The sequence below is a fragment of the Doryrhamphus excisus genome, linkage group LG16, assembly GCF_037039965.1.
Source record: "Doryrhamphus excisus strain RoL-2023G ecotype Guam linkage group LG16, RoL_Dexc_Guam_v1.1, whole genome shotgun sequence".
NCBI lineage: Eukaryota > Metazoa > Chordata > Actinopteri > Syngnathiformes > Syngnathidae > Doryrhamphus > Doryrhamphus excisus.
Genome location: NC_136372.1, coordinates 15,215,479 through 15,236,105, shown reverse-complemented (window position 1 = coordinate 15,236,105; position 20,627 = coordinate 15,215,479). Strand labels below are relative to the sequence as shown.

The window sequence follows — 20,627 nt, the reverse complement described above, 5'->3', positions numbered from 1 at the left end:
GTGTGTGATACTGTGTTCAAAATAAAAAATATCACGTACATTAGCGTAAAATGGTAGCTACACAAAAAAATTGTATTGAAACCCATTTTTTACCCCACATTAAAAAATATGTATAAATATAAAATTATAAATTTATAAAATATAATAAATAAATAATAATAAATGCATATATTTGAAAAATATTACATTTCAATTACTATTTGTAGTAATATTACATGTTTTTTTTCACAAATGTATTTTACAAATTTTACACTCATATTGGTAATTTTATTGAATATTTCCTAGCTATCTTTTGAGTGTTAAGTTGTGGCGTGATGAATTTAGCATTTTTTCTGTCAAATAAAGAGACCATCTGTTTTTGTGTCTAAATTTAGTGGGTGTGGCTGAAGCACTGGAGCTTATTGGAAGAAATATTTATAAATATAAAATTATAAATGAATACATAAATTATAATAAATAAATCAATTTGAAAAAATATTAAATATAAATTACTATTTGTAGCAATATTACATGTTTTTTTCTCAAATGTATTTTACAAATTTTACACTCATATTGGTAATTTTATTGAATATTTCCTAGCTATCTTTTGAGTGTTAAGTTGTGGCATGATGAATTTAGCATTTTTTCTGTCAAATAAAGAGACCATCTGTTTTTGTGTGTATTTATTGGGTGTGGCTTAAACACTGGAGCTTATTGGAAAAAAATATTTATAAATATAAAATTATAAATTTATAAAATATAATACATAAATTATAATAAATAAATACATTTGAAAAAATATTAAATATAAATTACTATTTGTAGTAATATTACATGTTTTTTTCTCAAACGTATTTTACACTTATATTGGTAATTTTGTTCAATATTTCCTAGCTAGCTTTTGAGTGTTAAGTCGTGGCGTGATGAATTTAGCATTTTTTCAGTAAAATCTGTTTTTGTGTCTAAATTTAGTTGGTGTGGCTGAAATACTGGAGCTTATTGGGAAGAAAATATTTATAAATATAAATAAATATAAAATTATAAATTTATAAAATATAATAAATACATTATAATAAATAAATACATTTGAAAAATATTAAATATAAATTACTATTTGTAGTAATATTACATGTTTTTTTTCTCAAATGTATTTTTACATTTTTATTGGTAATTTTATTGAATATTTCCTAGCTACATTTTGAGTGTTAAGTCGTGGTGTGATGAATTTAGCATTCTTTCTAAGAGGACTAATGTTGATAACCTTGTTTTTTTCTTAGCTCAGGATTGACTCCTGTCAAATAAAGAGACCATCTGTTTTTGTGTCTCAATTTAGTGGGTGTGGCTTAATCACCGGAGCTTATTATACACCAGAAATTACGCTATATATTCCCTGAGTGGAAAATATTCAGGCACCGCAATTAACATTTTGAAGTGATCGTCAACATTCATCCAATTTGTGTTGACAGTTCATGACCTTATTGCATTAAAACGCACAGCATCCGCTTGTTATTATCCTATGTAGCATCCTCCTCGTCAAGGCTCCCGGTTTGTTTGTCACATTTTATTATTCCACTCCCCTCACCGCCTTTATCTCTCCATAACCACGTTCAACTCGGTGCCGTGCATGAATATGTTTGTGTGCCGTGTCCGCAGTTTATTGTGTATGACATAATATGGAAGCCAATTCCCCTCCCGGAACAGGCCCTGATATAATTCATGTGTGACAAGCATTGAGAATGTGCTTTGGGATTGTGGATCACATCTCTCGGAGTTCTCGGAGATGCGCTCCTGTGGAACATGAACGTACAAGACAAAAGCACTGTGTTGTGTGTTGTAGTGCATCGCAGGACAGCGCTGAATGTTTCATTTGGTTTTATATGAGCTTTGTAGCGTACGCGTGGATGAATAGTTTGGTTTTGTAACACCCAAATTTATTGCATTTCTTCCCTGCAGTGCGGATGATCACCTCCCGTACCTGTGAGCGTGAGTCATGCTGCCCATGCAGGCTCCGTTCTATTTCTTGAGAAATTCCATTCTTTTCCCCCCCTGCTGCCTCGAACGCTCCATTATTTACACAACATTTTAAGGGGGGGGATGTATCTTTCATATTGTGTGTGAATACACTTGTGTGAAATATGAATCACTGCCTGATGATTCATTTTTATTTCAAATAATCCCGTTATGCTTGATGTTTCTTATAATTGGGTTTCCTTCAAATAAGGACAGAGTCAATTAAATTGCGATGCGGGAGTTGAGTAATTCCCAACCTTTTCTCTCTTATTACGACTTCAGCAAGGAGAGATCTGATTTCACGTTCATTTGCTTTTATGCGTATCATCACTTCAGGTTTGCCAAGTGACAGCAGGGACTGATAGCGCTTCATGAATCCAAGTTGACGTCACTGTCTGGATAGTCAAGCAAAGCGGATGGATGCACTAAGGTGAAAACAAGACATTTTAGACATCTTGACTGTGCCGGATTTTTCCCGATTTGTAATCCTTCCTTTATCGCAGGTGATTGGTTCAAGATCCGATTGTGATCAGTGAATTTCCACAAACTAGGATTTTTTTTTTTTTTTAATGGAATATTTTCCTGTTTATGTCCTTCTAAATAGGCGTATCATCACTTCAGGTTTGCCAAGTGATAGCAGGGACTGATAGCGCTTCATCAATCCCAAGTTGACATCACTGTCTGGATAGTCAAGCAAAGCGGATGGATGCACTAAGGTGAAAACAAGACATTTTAGACATCTTGACTGTGCCGGATTTTTTCGATTTGTGTATCCAGTAATCCTTCCTTTATCGAAGGTGATTGGTTCCTGACCCGATTGTGATAAGTGAATTTCCACAAACTATAGGATTCCTTTATTTTTAAATGGAATATTTTCCCGTTTACGACATTCTAAATAGGGTTTTCAACATAGATTAGAGCCCTCTAGACATGAAATAGCACCCCTATAGTCTGCAGAAAGGCGAATAGAGGCAACTGGACTCTTGTTGTTGGTTGAAGACGTATGCCATCACTTATCTTATCACTTATCATACAATCAAAACAAAATAAATAGTCAATAAATAATTCATAGTTGGAAAATTTGGAGAAAAAAAACAAAACAGTAATTCTTAGTGCAATGAAAAGTCGCAATTTTCCAAAGAATAAACTTGAAATATTAAAGAAAAATATGCTGTAGAAAAGTTGTAATATTATGAGAAAAAAACAAAACAATGATAAAGTGTTTTTTTTGGGGGGGGGGTGGCAATTTTACAAGAATAAAGTCAAAATATCTTCCAAACAAAGTCATAATTACGAGAAGTTGATGTTGAAATAGTTAATAATAATAAAAAAACAACAACAGCAGAAATGGAAAAAACAGCTGTAATTATACGACAATAAAGTAAAATGTTATCTAATGGGGAAAAAAGTCATAATTTTAGGAAAATAAACTTGTAACATACTATCAGGAAAAATTGCATCATTTTAGTGGCATAAAGTTGAAATATTAAAGAAAAAATACATTTGTAATTGAGAAAGAAATAAAACAATAAAGAAAATTTGGTGAAAGATATTTTGAGAATGAAGTCATAATAATAATAATAATTATTATATTATATTATAATAGTATATATTATTAATACATATATTATAATTTAATATATATATATAATTTAATTGTAATTTATTATAATTTATATAATAATAATATATAATATAATAATTATTATTATATACAAATATATTATTATATATTATTATAAAGTATATATTATTATATATATATGTTTTTATTAATACTATATAATAAAATAATAATGATAATAATAATATAATAATTATTATTATATATCATTAAGAAAATTCCATCCATCCATCCATTTTTGATGCCCTTATCCTCATTAGGGTTGCATGGGCATGCTGGAACCTATCCCAGCTGATTTTGAGCGAGAGGCGGGTTACACCTTGGACTGGGAAAGAAAATTTATGAAAATTAGTGAAGTAATTAAGAAAAAAAATGGAAATATTTTGAAAAAAAACAGCAAAAATGGGGGAAAAAGTTGATATTAATAACAGGCTTTTTTCATCCATACAAAATACTGTATCAAAGTGGCCCTTTGCATCCTTTCATGTTTCACTATGCGACCCTGGCTGCAAAAACTTCCCGCCGTGTGTTCGAATCACGTGACCCGAAACCCCAAATGAGCTTCTGCATGTTTCATCATGACTAACCTTTACCTCTTTACCCCTAGCTTGGAGAGCTGACCTCCCCAGGAGGGTCTGTCCACCGCCAGGCCTGTCATGCTCCACTTGGAGCTCATCACGCTACCAACCCCCAGCTGACAGCTCGCCGCGGCCCTACGACCTTGCTGTCTACTTAGTGCAGCATGAAGGTACTCGGGACAGACTCGCTCTAAAAAAAAAAAAATGTCTCCTGTTGTGTGAAACCGACAGTGAAAACGACATCACTTTATAACAAGATCAGCTAATCAATGTTGGAATCATTGGAGTCAAACCGCAGCTTTCAGAATATCAACGAACGGACTCGGATGCATCACCACAGGTGTGAGAATACGCTATACATCCCACCTTTAACCCGTCTATGCTAGCAGACCGTATATGTTGCTTTTACGCGTATCATCACTTCAGGTTTGCCGAGTGACAGCAGAGACTGATAGCGCTTCATCAATCCAAATTGACGTCACTGTCTGGATAATCAAGCAAAGCGGATGGATGCACTAAGGTGAAAACAAGACATTTTAGACATCTTGACTGTGCCGGATTTTTCCGATTTGTATATCCAGTAATCCTTCCTTTATCGAAGATGATTGGTTAATGACCCGATTGTGATAAGTGAATTTCCACAAACTATAGGATTCCTTTATTTTTAAATGGAATATTTTCCCGTTTATGTCCTTCTAAATAGGGTTTTCAACATAGATTAGAGCCCTCCAGACATGAAATAACACCCCTATAGTCTGTAGAAAGGTGAATCGAGGCAACTGGACTCTTCTTGTCGGTTGAAGACGTATGCCATCACTTATCATGTGCTTACAATCAGGACTGAAACTGAACAAAATAAAGAGTAAATAAATAATTCATAGTTGGAAAATTTGTAAAAAAAAAAAAAAAAAAGTAATTCTTCGTGCAACAAAAAGTCGCAATTTTCCAAAGAATAAACTTGAAATATTAAAGAAAAATATGTTGCAAAAAAGTTGTAATATTATGAGAAACAAACAATACAACGAATAAAGTGTTTTTTTGGGGGGGGGGTTGCAATGTTACAAGAATAAAGTCAAAAGTCATAATTATGAGAAGTTGATGTTGAAATAGTTGGTAAATTAAAAAAAACAGCAGAAATTGAAAAAAAAACAGTTACAAAATTAAGGCCTGTTTTTTTCAAATTATTATCATTCATAATATTTGACATATTCTCCATAATATTCTAGCTTTTTTACCCAGCGTAATTTTTCCAAAAGACTTTTTTTGTCGTAATATTTTGACTTTATTACCCCCAAACTAATTCTTGAAAAAATTATTTAATATGCTATTAAAATTACATAATGTTTCCTCATAATATTCATCATAATTATTATGGGTAAGAATTTTTTTGTTGTAATATTTTGACTTTATTCTCATAAAATTAAGGCCTATTTTTTTTCAAATTATTTCAACTTTCTTCTTGTAAGATAATCATTATTATTCATAACATTTGACATTTTTCTCATAATATTCTAGCTTTTTTCTCCCAGCGTAATTTTTCAAAAATTTAATTTTGTATAATATTTCAACTTTATGCTCATAAAAGGATGTAACTTTGCCCCTTGGATATTTTGTGAAGCCACACATGCTAAGACGTGAGGCTCAGCTTTGTCATATAGCGTTTTTATTTATGTCCCATCTATTTCAGTTGTCTTCTTGTAAATTATGTATTTTTTCCAGTAATATTTAAATTTTATTATCACAATATAAAGCCTTTTTACGCCCAAACTAATTCTTAAAATTTTTCTTTAATATGCTATTAAAATTACATAATGTTTCCTCATAATATTCATAATTATTATGGGTAAGACTTTTTTTGTCGTAATATTTTGACTTTATTACCCCCAAACTAATTCTTAAAAAAATTCTTTAATATGCTATTAAAATTACATAATGTTTCCTCATAATATTCATCATAATTATTATGTGTAAGAATTTTTTTGTCATAATATTTTGACTTTATTCTCATAAAATTAAGGCCTGTTTTTTTTAATTATTTCAACTTTTTTCATGTAAGATTATCATTATTATTCATAATGTTTGACATTTTTCTCATAATATTCTAGCTTTTTTACCCAGTGTAATTTTTCCAAAATTAATAAGACTTTTTGTCGTAATATTTTGACTTTATTACCCCCAAACTAATTCTTACAAATTTTCTTTAATATGCTATTAAAATTACATAATGTTTCCTCATAATATTCATCATAATTATTATGGGTAAGAATTTTTTTGTTGTAATATTTTGACTTTATTCTCATAAAATTAATTAATCATATTAATTTTTCAAAATAAAAAAATAAAGTTTTTTTCAAATTATTTCAACTTTCTTCTTGTAAGATTATCATTATTATTCATAATATTTGACATTTTTTTCATAATATTCTAGCTTTTTCTCCCAGCGTAATTTTTCAAAAATGTAATTTTGTATAATATTTCAACTTTATGCTCATAAAAGGATGCAACTTTGCCCCTTGGATATTTTCTGAAGCCACACATGCTAAGACGTGAGGCTCAGCTTTGTCATATAGCATTTTATTTATTTTCCAACTATTTCAGCTGTCTTCTTGTAAATTATGTATTTTTTTTCAGTAATATTTACAAGAATAAAGTCAAAATTATGAGAAGTTGATGTTGAAATTGTTGGTAAATAAAAAAAAAAAAAAGCTACAGACATGAAATAATAACCGTGAAAACGACATCACTTTATAGAACGACTCGGCTAATCAATGTTGGAATCAAACCGCAGCTTTCCGAATATCACCGAGCGGACTCGGATGCATCACCACAGGTGTGATAATACGCTATACATCCCATCATCGCAAGGCACCTTTAACCCCGTCTATGCTACCAGACCGTATATGATGTATATGTCCACCGCTTGTAGCTGCAAAGATACAGAACATTAAAATTGCAGGGAGGCATAACCTCTCTGAGTACCCCTATAAATTTCTAATGTGCTCTAGTCCTCCATGAAGGCCTCTCTGGTGTGTGAGAGAGCACACGTATGTGTGTGTATGTGTGTGTGTGTGTGTGTGCAATCAGTAATTACCTCGCTTCTAGAAAAAAAACCACACATTGTAAAGACAGCAGATGAAGGAACGATAGGGCAGAGAAAAAGGAAAAGAAAAGTCACATGACTCAGAAAATCCTAATTATGATCGTTCCGGGCATTGAAGGGGCGTCGTAAAGGTTTCGGGTTCTTTTTCCCGGTGATTAAAGGGAAGTGTGCGCATGTGGCGAGCGTGTTCAAGCTCTCTCTCTCACGGGGCTTGCCGCTAGATGGGAAAACTAGAAGAAGTAGATTATGGTTTCATGTGATATCATCGTTCAGCTCTCAACATTTTCTTTTTTTATGATGGATTGACCTCATTTGTGTGATTAGTGAAAATAAATGGGATTTTTCATATGATGTGTATTACATTTCCACAGCCAATGCTAACTGTAATGGATATCAGCTTCCATTCAGTTTTTCATCCATCTCGCCCGGTGCGGTGCAAACTTTATCCAGCCAGGACCGCATAGCGAAAAAAATGAAAGGATGCAACTTTGCCCCTCGGATATTTTGTGAAGCTACACATGCTAAGACGTGAGGTATATTTAGATAGAAAGAACTGCATCAGCTCTGTCATATAGCGTTTTATTTATTTTCCATCTATTTCGGTTGTCTTCTTGTAAACATTTTTTCATTATAATATAAACCCCCCCCCCCCCCAACTAATTCTTTAAAAATTTCTTTAATATGCTATTAAAATTACATGTTTCCTCATAATATTCATAAGTATTATGGGTAAGACTTTTTTTGTCGTAATATTTTGACTTTATTCGCCCCAAACTAATTCTTAAAAATTTTCTTTAATATGCTATTAAAATTACATAATGTTCCCTCATAATATTCATAATTATTATGAGTAAGAATTTTTTTGATGTAATATTTTGACTTTATTTTCAAGAAATTAAGGCCTGTTTTTTCCAACCTATTATCATAATATAAAACCATTCCCCCCCAAAATAATTCTTGAAAATTTTCTTTAATATGCTATTAAAATTAGATAATGTTTCCTCATAATATTCACAATTATTATGGGTAAGACTTTTTTTGTCGTAATATTTTGACTTTATTCCCCCCAAACTAATTCTTAAAAATTGTCTTTAATATGCTATTAAAATTACATAATGTTTCCTCATAATATTCATAATTATTATGGGTAAGATTTTTTTGTTGTAATATTTTGACTTTATTTTCATGAAATTAAGGCCTGTTTTAATCCAACCTATTATCATAATATAAAACCTTTCCCCCCCAAAATAATTCTTACAAATTTTCTTTAATATGCTATTAAAATTAGATAATGTTTCCTCATAATATTCATAATTATTATGGGTAAGACTTTTTTTGTCGTAATATTTTGACTTTATTCCCCCCAAACTAATTCTTAAAAATTTTCTTTAATATGCTATTAAAATTACATAATGTTTCCTCATAATATTCATAATTATTATGAGTAAGAATTTTTTCGTTATAATATTTTGACTTTATTTTCATGAAATTAAGGCCTGTTTTTTTCCAACCTATTATCATAATATAAAACCTTTCCCCCCCAAAATAATTCTTACAAATTTTCTTTAATATGCTATTAAAATTACATAATGTTTCCTCATAATATTCATAATTAATATGTGTAAGACTTTTTTTGTCGTAATATTTTGACTTTATCCCCCCCAAACTAATTCTTAAAAAATTATTTAATATGCTATTAAAATTACATAATGTTTACTCATAATATTCATCATAATTATTATGGGTAAGACTTTTTTGTCGTAATATTTTGACTTTATTTTCATGAAATTAAGGCCTGTTTTTTTTCCAACCTATTTAAACTTTCTGCTTGTAAGATTATCATTATTATTCATAATATTTGACCTTTTCCCCATAATATTGTAGCTTTTTCTCCCAGTGTAATTTTTGAAAAGTAAAATTTTGTATAATATTTCAACTTTATGCTCCTAAAATGATGTTATTTTCCCTCCAGATATTATAACGTTATTCCGTAAAAAAAATACTATTTTTGTGAAATTTTATTTTTTTTTATTTTCTTGTAGAATTATATTTTTAGAATATGCTAAAAAAAAAAAACATCAGCATGTTAGACATGCCTAATCTAGATGATTGAAGGAACTGATGGGTGGATTGTGGAAGTTATAGTAGTCTGTAGTATACTGTACATACTGTGTAAAGTGGCCCCCCGGTACGAGTACTGTGCTGTAAGTGGGAATATACAGTCAATCCAACTCAAGAGTGGGAGACATGAAAGGAACATCGGGGTTCCAGTGGAATATTAACACCCCTTCCAGAGTCTCTTCTGCATCTTTAAGATTTCTTGAGAGGCAATTTAGTGCATGAGTGCTTCACAATGACGAGCAGTCAGAGGATGGAGAGCATGGAACGATTATGTGAGAGATTCAAAGCCTTGTTCTCACATTTTGTTGGGTAAAATGTTGTAAGACTGGACATGACTTATTTAAGTGGTAATTAGCCATAATTCCAAATTCATTAAGAACAAAGGGTGAAAATGACGTGGAACAATGATGGAAAAGAAGATGGAAAGTCGAATTGAAAATCACTCGACACCTTTACCTTATTGGCCCGATGGATGAGGGAATGCAGGGTGGATGATTGGATGGATGATGGCATGGTTAGACGGATGTATTGATGAACGGATGTATGGAGGGATGGATTTGTTGATGTGACTGATTGAATGGTTGGATGGCGGGGTGACTTCTGGATAGATGGATGAACGGAGCAATGGATTTATGGATGGATAGATGAGTGGTAGGATGGCTGGATGATTGACAGATGGATCAATGGGTCGATGGATGGATGGATGGATGGATGTGCCAATGGACAGGGTTGATGGGTGAATGAAAGCTGGATACTTGATTGGATGGATGAGTGCCTGGATAGATGGATGAACGGTCCAATGGATGGATGATTGCATGGAGTGATGGATGGATGGGTGGATGGATGTGCCAATGGACAGGATTGATGGATGAATGAGTGGATGAAAGCTGGATACTTGATTGGATGGATGATTGCCTGGATAGATGGATGAACGGTCCAATGGATGGATGATTGCATGGACTGATAGATGGACGGATGAGTGAGTGAAAGCTGGATACTTGATTGGATGGATGAGTGCCTGGATAGATGGATGAACGGGCCAATGGATGGATGATTGCCTGGATAGATGGATGAACGGTCCAATGGATGGATGATTGCATGGAATGGTGGATGGACGGATGAGTGAGTGAAAGCTGGATACTTGATTGGATGGATGAGTGCCTGGATAGATGGATGAACGGTCCAATGGATGGATGATTGCCTGGATAGATGGATGAACGGTTCAATGGATGGATGATTGCACGGACTGATGGATAGATGGATGTGCCAATGGACAGGATTGATGGATGAATGAGTGAATGAAGGGTGGATACTTGATTGGATGGATGATTGCCTGGATAGATGGATGAACGGTCCAATGGATGGATGATTGCCTGGACTGATGGATGGATGGATGGATGGATGGACGTGCCGATGGACAGGATTGATGGACGAATGAGTGAATGAAGACTGGATACTCGATTGGATGGATGATTGCCTGGATAGATGGATGAACGGTCCAATGGATGGATGATTGCCTGGATAGATGGATGAACGGTCCAATGGATGGATGATTGCATGGACTGATGGATGGATGGATGGACGTGCCAATAGACAGGATTGATGGATGAATGAGTGAATGAAGGCTGGATACTCGATTGGATGGATGAGTGCCTGGATAGATGGGTGAACGGTCCAATGGATGGATGATTGCATGGATGGATGGATGGACAGACGTGCCGATGGACAGGATTGATGGACGAATGAGTGAATGAAGACTGGATACTTGATTGGATGGATGATTGCCTGGATAGATGGATGAACGGTCCAATGGACGGATGGATGAAAAGGTCGGTGGGTGGATGGATGGATGTGCCAATGGACAGAATTAATGGAGGATGGATACTTGGTTGGATGTATGATTGCATGGTGGGACGGATGTATGGAGGGATGGATTGACAGACATGGAGATGACTGATTGGATGATACCTGGAGAAAACCCACGCAGACATAGCAGAAGGTGGAATTGAACCCGGGTCTCCTAGCTGTGAGGTCTATGCGCTAACCACTCATCCACCGTGCAGCCTGAAAATTTCTGTTTTCCGACATCTTGAAAGGGCTCCTTAATCTTTTTTTTCGATAGCTTGTAGTTTTGCGGGACACATGACATTTATACACTAAAATACACACATACACATACACACAATGGGCAGAGAGGTTCCGACATGGACTCCCTGGAGCATGTCTGCGTTGCAGCCAATGCGTTGCGACAGAAAACCTGACTCACAACATCACCCGAGGGCGCTTGGCATCAGCGCCGAGCCCATACGCGGTCGACTCGCTCGCAGCACCGACCCCTTCCTTTTTCCGAATCGGAAGCAGCACCCAAGCACCCAGTCATCCTACGACTGTCAGCGTTTGACTTTTTCCAAATCATCTTCACGCTTGGATTCATCGTCTGAAGCGGGGCTGAATTGTCACCATAGGTTAAAATCTCAGAGGTCCGAGTGCAAGTGCTTTGCAATCAGACGGAACAGCAGCCCACTGGTTCTTGGATAACGCTGAGCGGTCCAAGTACTCAAGTCATATGAGTTTGTTTTATGGCGGTATCCGAGTCCTCTTTTTGGCAGTGTCAGATTGCACTATTAGTAGTGGTTGTTGGGCAAATCCTATTAGTGACGGGTGTCACTCATGTCAAATGTGAAAGGATCAACTCTACACATGTTCTGCTTCTCCCACACTGGCAGTCATAGAATCCCGATTTCAAATCTCCGTTCCACATTGTGACCCAGACTCACACCTTGTCCACCTACGACAGATATTGTACAGTAGGGGTCTCAAACATGCGGCACTTGGGTGGGGGTGTGGGGGCGTACAACGATGAATCTTGTACACAATAAAACTAAAATAAAGCAAAATTATTCCAACAACATTAATGCTAGGTTAATTGGCGACTCCAAATTGTCCATAGGTATGAATGTGAGTGTGAATGGTTGTTTGTCAGCTGGGATAGGCTCCAGCATACCCATCACCCTTGTGAGGATAAGCGGTAGAAAATGAATGAGTCAATTAATGTGCACTTGGTGAGGGTGGGGGGGCGTACAATGATGAATCTTGCACACAATAAAACTAAAATAAAGTAAAATGATTCCAACAACATGCATGCTAGGTTAATCATTATCATGTACCCAGAAAAAATGATTACGTTTGATTAATGTTCATGTTAAAGGTTAAATAACTGTTAATAGTTATCCTCCCTATTCGTGTGGAAGTGGTAAGTTTTTGGCTATTTTAAGTTTAAAGGAAATAACTTGAAGGCTACCGTTTAGGTCGCGAGCTCTCTAAGTTTGCGCGTTAGCATGTGTCTCAAGACCCTGCAGTTGCGCAATATGTTGTAAATAAAAAAAAGATATTTGAGAACAGTGGAATGTTTTATCAGAGCTTTTCTTGTAGAAAATCGGAACCAAAGCAAAGTTTATTCATTTTTCTGTTTTTAATAAATGCGTTTTTTTTGTTTTTTTTTGAAAACCTGATGCGGCCCAGCCTCGCCCAGACCCTAGCTCCAGTGGCCCCCAGGTAAATTGAGTTTGAGACTCCTAATGTATACCATTGCTTTCGGAAAGGTCATTCGGAAAGAGAAAAACTCATGTAAACGTGGTCTATAGTGTAACAGATGTTAGATATTTGTTTATACTGTAAAAGCTATTTGTTTTCCATTCCTTGGTCTCGGGATTTGGAAAAAAATGGACTTATAAACGTGAAAATAAAATGGATTTCATAGGGCCCCTAAAGCACAAGTCAAGCACGTCGGAAAACAGCACCCTGAGGCGCACACAGCTCCAAGTAATAACCACAGCATCATGCAAATGTGTGTACTTTGCATCGCTCTGAGCTAACTAGTTTAATATCCCGCAGGGAGCATTTTTTCGGAGGCGAAGATTCGAACTCACTTCGTTTGATTGTTGTGGTTTGTCGGTGCGGTCAATACCCGTTGGCCTTCCGTAGTCTGATGAGAAATCCTCATATCCATTGATTTCTGGCCTGATGTCAGCGCTTGTCACTGTAATGTAGCAACGTGTTATATGATCGGGAGACCACAGGGCGTTTTACTTTGAAGATCTCGATTTTATGTCAGTCGAGCGGCTGATTGTGCGGCGTAGATTGATGCGGCGTCCGAACACGAACGGAGTCATTTGAAGTAGAGCATAACGAAGTACCGCTTATACTGTATTACAGGGGTCTCAAACTCAATTTACCTGGGGGCCACTGGAGCTAGGGTCTGGGCGAAGCTGGGCCGCATCAGGTTTTCCAAAAAAAAAAACGCATTTATTAAAAACAGAAAAATATACAAACTTTTTCAGTGCTTTGGTTCCGATTTTCTACAAGAAAAGCTCTGATAAAACATTCCACTGTTCTTCTTAATTTTTATTTTTCTGCACAAAATAAGATGAAAAATAAAGAAATCAAGAATAAAGAAAATCAATCAATTAGTAATAAATAAATAAATATAATAATAAAACGGCAAATAAGTATAAGATACCTCAATCGGATCGGGGAAAGGAATATTCCATCCCTGTGAATCCGATTATATATTCATTCCGATTGGCACTTTCCTTTCGGAATGAGGTGTATACAAACGCTAGATTTTTTCCGTTTGAGCAAATAATCCGAATGGAATTGGAATATTTAGCTCCATGTAAACGTGGCTTATGTTGGTTTTCTAAAATTCTAAAAATGTTACATTTTGGTGATTTTTTTGTAGAGTAAATGTAATTTCTTTGTCTATTAAGACATTTTCCGAGGTGAGAGTGGCAGCACAAGTATTGTATTCATGTGCCTTGAACGCACCCTGACAACTTTCCGATTGAGCGGTTACAAGATACCACAATCGGATTCTAGAAAGGAATATTCCACCCTTGGGAATCCAATTATATATTCATTCCGATTGGCACTTTTCTTTCGGAATGAGGTGTATACAAACGCTAGATTTTTTCCGTTTGAGCAAATAACCCGAATGGAATTGGAATATTTAAGTCCATGTATACGTGGCTTATGTTGGTTTTCTAAAATTCTAAAAATGTTACATTTTAGTGATTCTTTGTAGAGTAAATGTAATTTCTTTGTCTATTAAGACATTTTCCGAGGTGAGAGTGGCAGCACAAGTATTGTATTCATGTGCCTTGAACGCACCCTGACAACTTTCCGATTGAGCGGTTACAAGATACCACAATCGGATTCTAGAAAGGAATATTCCACCCTTGGGAATCCAATTATATATTCATTCCGATTGGCACTTTTCTTTCGGAATGAGCTGTATACAAAGGCTAGATTTTTTCCGTTTGAGCAAATAACCCGAATGGAATTGGAATATTTGGGTCCATGTAAACGTGGCTTATGTTGGTTTTCTAAAATTCTAAAAATGTTACATTTTGGTGATTTCTTGTAGAGTAAATGTAATTTCTTTGTCTATTAAGACATTTTCCGAGGTGAGAGTGGCAGCACAAATATTGTATTCATGTGCCTTGAACACACCCTGACAACTTTCCGATTGAGCCGTTACAAGATACCTCAATCGGATTGGGGAAAGGAATATTCCACCCCTGTGAATCCGATTATATATTCATTCCGATTGGCACTTTCCTTTCGGAATGAGGTGTATACAAAGGCTAGATTTTTTTCCGTTTGAGCAAATAACCCGAATGGAATTGGAATATTTAAGTCCATGTAAACGTGGCTTATGTTGGTTTTCTAAAATTCTAAAAATGTTACATTTTGGTGATTTTTTTGTAGAGTAAATGTAATTTCTTTGTCTATTAAGACATTTTCCGAGGTGAGAGTGGCAGCACAAATATTGTATTCATGTGCCTTGAACGCACCCTGACAACTTTCCGATTGAGCGGTTACAAGATACCACAATCGGATTCTAGAAAGGAATATTCCACCCTTGGGAATCCAATTATATATTCATTCCGATTGGCACTTTTCTTTCGGAATGAGGTGTATACAAACGCTAGATTTTTTCCGTTTGAGCAAATAACCCGAATGGAATTGGAATATTTCGCTCCATGTAAACGTGGCTTATGTTGGTTTTCTAAAATTCTAAAAATGTTACATTTTGGTGATTTTTTTGTAGAGTAAATGTAATTTCTTTGTCTATTAAGACATTTTCCGAGGTGAGAGTGGCAGCACAAATATTGTATTCATGTGCCTTGAACGCACCCTGACAACTTTCCGATTGAGCGGTTACAAGATACCACAATCGGATTCTAGAAATGAATATTCCACCCTTGGGAATCCAATTATATATTCATTCCGATTGGCACTTTTCTTTCGGAATGAGGTGTATACAAAGGCTAGATTTTTTCCGTTTGAGCAAATAACCCGAATGGAATTGGAATATTTAGCTCCATGTATACGTGGTTTATGTTGGTTTTCTAAAATTCTAAAAATGTTACATTTTAGTGATTCTTTGTAGAGTAAATGTAATTTCTTTGTCTATTAAGACATTTTCCGAGGTGAGAGTGGCAGCACAAGTATTGTATTCATGTTCCTTTATCTCCCTCCAAGCACTTTGAGCCCTTGGAAGAGATTGCACCCCGAGCTATTTTTTCCCCCTGCTTTACAGTATTATATAATTTTGAAAAATCGGTTCTCCAGGGTGGAATAAAATTACACTAGTGTGCTGTTTTTAAATCCAGTTTTAATGCCATCCTTTTCTGCTCGTGTTATATTCCTTGTCTGTGCGGTAGAGGAGTAGGAATTTAATATCATTTTACCGACATGACGATTAAGAATAACCCCCCCCCCCCCGTCCCCAACATGCCAATGTACCTTTTTTATTGCAATGCTGCACAGCAACCGAGCAGGTCTGGTGTATGCAAAGCAATTCTGCGGAATAAAATAATGCTGTGGGCATGAATTGTGGAATACATCATAGCATTATCTTGCAGCTTCAGCACTTCTGCTCAAAGTAAATGTAGCTGGTAAAAGTCAGCTCTCAATTTTATGACTTGATGTTAGGTGCTTACCTATCCTTGGTCTCATGACTCAGGGTGAAAATGGATAAATCACTGTGTGTGTGTGTGTGTGTGTGTGTGTGTGTTTGTGCGTGTGGGGTGGGAGAGTGACATGAATCTATAATAGAGTCGCTTTGCAGGGGCTTACCTTCCAGGGAATGTTGATTATGAAAGGTTTCGATTTCTTTAGCCTTTCTTCCTGGTTCTTTGAATTTGCTGTCAGTCAATAATCACACAACAACAACAACAACAACAAAATAAGAGTAATATATTTGGTTACAGTACTGGCCTCTTAGCGTCAATAAGGAGGATGGAGGAAATGAGCCCAGAATGAAAGTACACAGAGCAGATGTAGCGGTTGCCACACCCCTCTAGAAAGTGAAACTTAAGCCTGTGTGCTGTGTGCACTGAAAGTATTCTTCCATGAGTCATATCTTAAGTGTAGATCAGGAGTACTCACACTTTTTGAAATAAAGTACCAAAGATCTACCTCGTACTATAAATATAGAAAAAAATGATAAAAAACAAAAAACATATACTGTAAATATAGAAAAAATTTTTAAAAAACAAACAAAAATATATACTATAAATATAGAAAAGATTATAAAAACATAAACAAAAAATTATACTATAAAAATAGAAACAAAATTCCGAAAAACATATAGTATAAATATAGAAAAAATTCTAAAAAACATATACTATAAATAGAGAATTTTTTAAAAAAAACATAAACAAAAGAATACTATGAAAATAGAAAAACAATTTTAAAAACAAACAAAAAACATATATTACAAATATAGAAAAAATTCTAAAAAACCATAAACAAAAAACATATACTAAAAATACAGAAAACAATTCTAAAAAAAACAAAAAACATGTACTATAAAAACAAAAAAAAAATCTATACCATAAATATAGAACAAACTTATAACAAAACATCAACAAAAAACATATGCTATTATCATCAAAAAAAAATTCAAAAAAACAAACAAAAAACATATACTATAAATATAGGAAATAAATCTACAAAACATAAACAAAAAACCATACATTATAAATATAGGAAAAAATTATAAAAACATAAACAGAAAAAATATACTATAAATATAGAAAAAATATCTAAAAAACATAAACAAATAACATATACTATAAAAACAGACACAATTTAAAAACAAACAAAAACATATTTTAAAAATATAGAAAAAAATCTAAAAAAACAAACAAAATATATATTATAAATATAGAAAAAAATTAAAAAACATAAACAAAATAACATACTATAAATATAGAAAAAAAAATCTAAAAAAAAAAACATATAACATACATATATACAAAATCTAACCAGGAAAATGATAATGCAAAAGACAATGAAGCCAAAGTCAAGCAACATATTCAAATGCACATTTTCCATTCCATCATGAAATCATAGTTTCTTCCAGAATTTTGCAGTTTTTCAAATTTAATCAGGAGCGCATCTAACAGATACAACCACTTTTTTTTCATTTCTACACCAAGACATTTTTGGCTTAAGAAGCAGTCAACCGCAAGCAGAATTAAACATTCATGCTCTGAAGTATTTTATTTTTTGCTTTTTTTAGACAGACACGCAAAAAACTTTTTCCTACTTGCTGATTCTGCTATTTAAATAGTAATGATCCAAGGTGAGAGCGTCCCTCTCTGCTTTTAAGGAGAATGGAGTCTGATGAAAGATGAAACCTCAAACACAAATCTACTCCGCATTGGATTTGCACCAAGACCGCGTATCATTTTCATCCATTTGCTTTAAAGTCTTACAAATTGTCTGAATCAGGACTTTAGCCTTTTTTTTTTTTATCACAGCACATCCTCAACATCCCCCAACTGAGACATTTAACGACCTTTTAGATGTCATAGATGCTGCTAGCGGCAACAATATAAATGCCCATTTGACTTGTCTGCACCCTTCTTTTGCATGCCATTCACATTCGAGCTGCATAGCAGGGGAGTTAAACCATTGAAGCGCAGCCCCGGCCCCGCTTCTTATCGCAAGGAGAGCAAAGAATTGTGCAGAAAACGGGAGCAGGTGAACGGATATAAAGAAAAACATGAAGCGAAGAGCAAAGATTTTGATTTTTTTTTTTTTTGACGAATGCTCTGATGTACAGTAGGAGCTTCCAGGTCAATTTGAGGCTAGAAAAATAAACACACAGACGCTCATGTTAGTTTTCTCTGGACACTTCAGCTTTATAGGCAGTTTTTCTGCAGTAAATAAGTGAGTTGCACATATTGATATAATTGCACATTACTTGCAGACAGAGCGGATAGACCAGGGGTGGGCAAACTTTTTGACTCGCGGGCCGCATTGATATGACAAAATTTACGGGGGGGGGGGGGGGGGCAGACTACCTGCACCTGGTATTATTGTATCTGTAAAATTGTCATGCAATCTGCTATTATTATTTATTATTTTATATTTATATTTAAATATTTAAAAATAATAAAATATTATAATAATTACAATAAAATGAAAATAATAATTATTATATTATTATTATGTAAAATATGCAAATATAACAATAATATTATATATAATTAATATAATAATTAGCATTAATATAATAATTATAATAATCATAATAGTTCTAATAATAATTATAATAATCTAATAATAATCTAATAATAATAATAATTATTATTATTATTATGTGCTTGTGTCCCTTTTTTCAGGAGCACTTTGTAAACAACAGACCATGTCAAAAAACGAAATTGATAAAACCATCAAAAGGTTGGCTCAGGCCATGATGCCAGGTTGTATGTTGACTTTAAATGAAATACTTTGGAAAGATTGGGCGGGCCGTATTCAAACACTTGGCGGGCCGGATGTGGCCCCCGGGCCGTAGTTTGCCCACCCCTGGGATAGACGGTACATTAATGCTTCCCCTAAAAAAGTGTCCATAGACCTGACGGAAAGGGATAGTGTTGACATTTATTTACTTTTCATACTTCCTGCAATGGCTATTGTCTCATCTCAATGTAGCATTACTGACACCTAATAACTAGTGTAGAATATCACATACAGCGTCTTTGAATGCATCTTCTGAATGCCCTGTATTTATTCTTCACTTCATTTAGTCATTTTTAGCCTTCAAAATGCTTAATTTAGACAAAAAAAAATACATACGTAAAATCACAGGGCACATATAGACAAACAACCATTCACACTCACATGCATACATGCATGTTGTTGGAATAATTTTACTTTATTTTAGTTTTATTGTGTGTGAGACACATTGTTGTACTTTGTATGGAAAATGTTGAAATACAATTATTCCTGCCCCCCCCAACACCCCCCCCCCCCCCCGCCTCCTCCCAAGTGCACATTCATTCACTTTCTCCCGCATATCTTCACGAGGGTCGCTGGGTTGTCGGAGCCTATCCCAGCTGTCTTGGGGCAAAAGGCGGGGTACACCCTGGACTGGTGGCCAGCCAATCACAGGGCACATATAGACAAACAACCATTCACACTCACATTCATACCTATGGACAATTTGGAGTCGCCAATTAACCTAGCATGCATGTTGTTGGAATAATTTTACTTTATTTTAGTTTTATTGTGTGCGAGACACATTGTTGTACTTTGTATGGAAAATGTTGAAATACAATTATTCCTGTCCCCCCCATACCCCCCCCCCCCGCCTCCTCCCAAGTGCACATTCATTCACTTTCTCCCGCATATCTTCACGAGGGTTGCTGGGTTGTCGGAGCATATCCCAGCTGTCTTGGGGCAAAAGGCGGGGTACACCCTGGACTGGTGGCCAGCCAATCACAGGGCACATATAGACAAACAACCATTCACACTCTCATTCATACCTATGGACAATTTGGAGTCGCCAATTAACCTAGCATGCATGTTGTTGGAATAATTTAACTTTATTTTAGTTTTATTGTGTGCGAGACACATCGTTGTACTTTGTATGGAAAATGTTGAAACAGAATTATTCCTGTTTCACCCCCCCGCCCCCCGCCTCCTCCCAAGCGCACATTCATTCACTTTCTCCCGCATATCTTCACGAGGGTCGCTGGGTTGTCGGAGCCTATCCCAGCTGTCTTGGGGCAAAAGGCGGGGTACACCCTGGACTGGTGGCCAGCCAATCACAGGGCACATATAGACAAACAACCATTCACACTCTCATTCATACCTATGGACAATTTGGAGTCGCCAATTAACCTAGCATGCATGT

At 35.1% G+C, this 20,627-nt stretch overlaps 1 protein-coding gene across 2 annotated transcripts in view; it reads left to right on the top strand.

Annotated features, from left to right (window-relative positions):
- Window positions 1-20,627, top strand: part of sgsm3 (small G protein signaling modulator 3) — a 47,978-nt gene that overhangs the window by 3,288 nt on the left and 24,063 nt on the right. Inside the window, exons 3-5 of one of the 2 annotated variants that reach the window (XM_078797570.1) lie at window positions 2,326-2,419; window positions 2,594-2,705; window positions 4,221-4,361. The gene's annotated coding sequence lies outside the window, so the exon portion shown is untranslated. The remainder of the gene's footprint in view (window positions 1-2,325; window positions 2,420-2,593; window positions 2,706-4,220; window positions 4,362-20,627) is intronic. The other variant, XM_078797571.1, reaches the window with a different exon arrangement.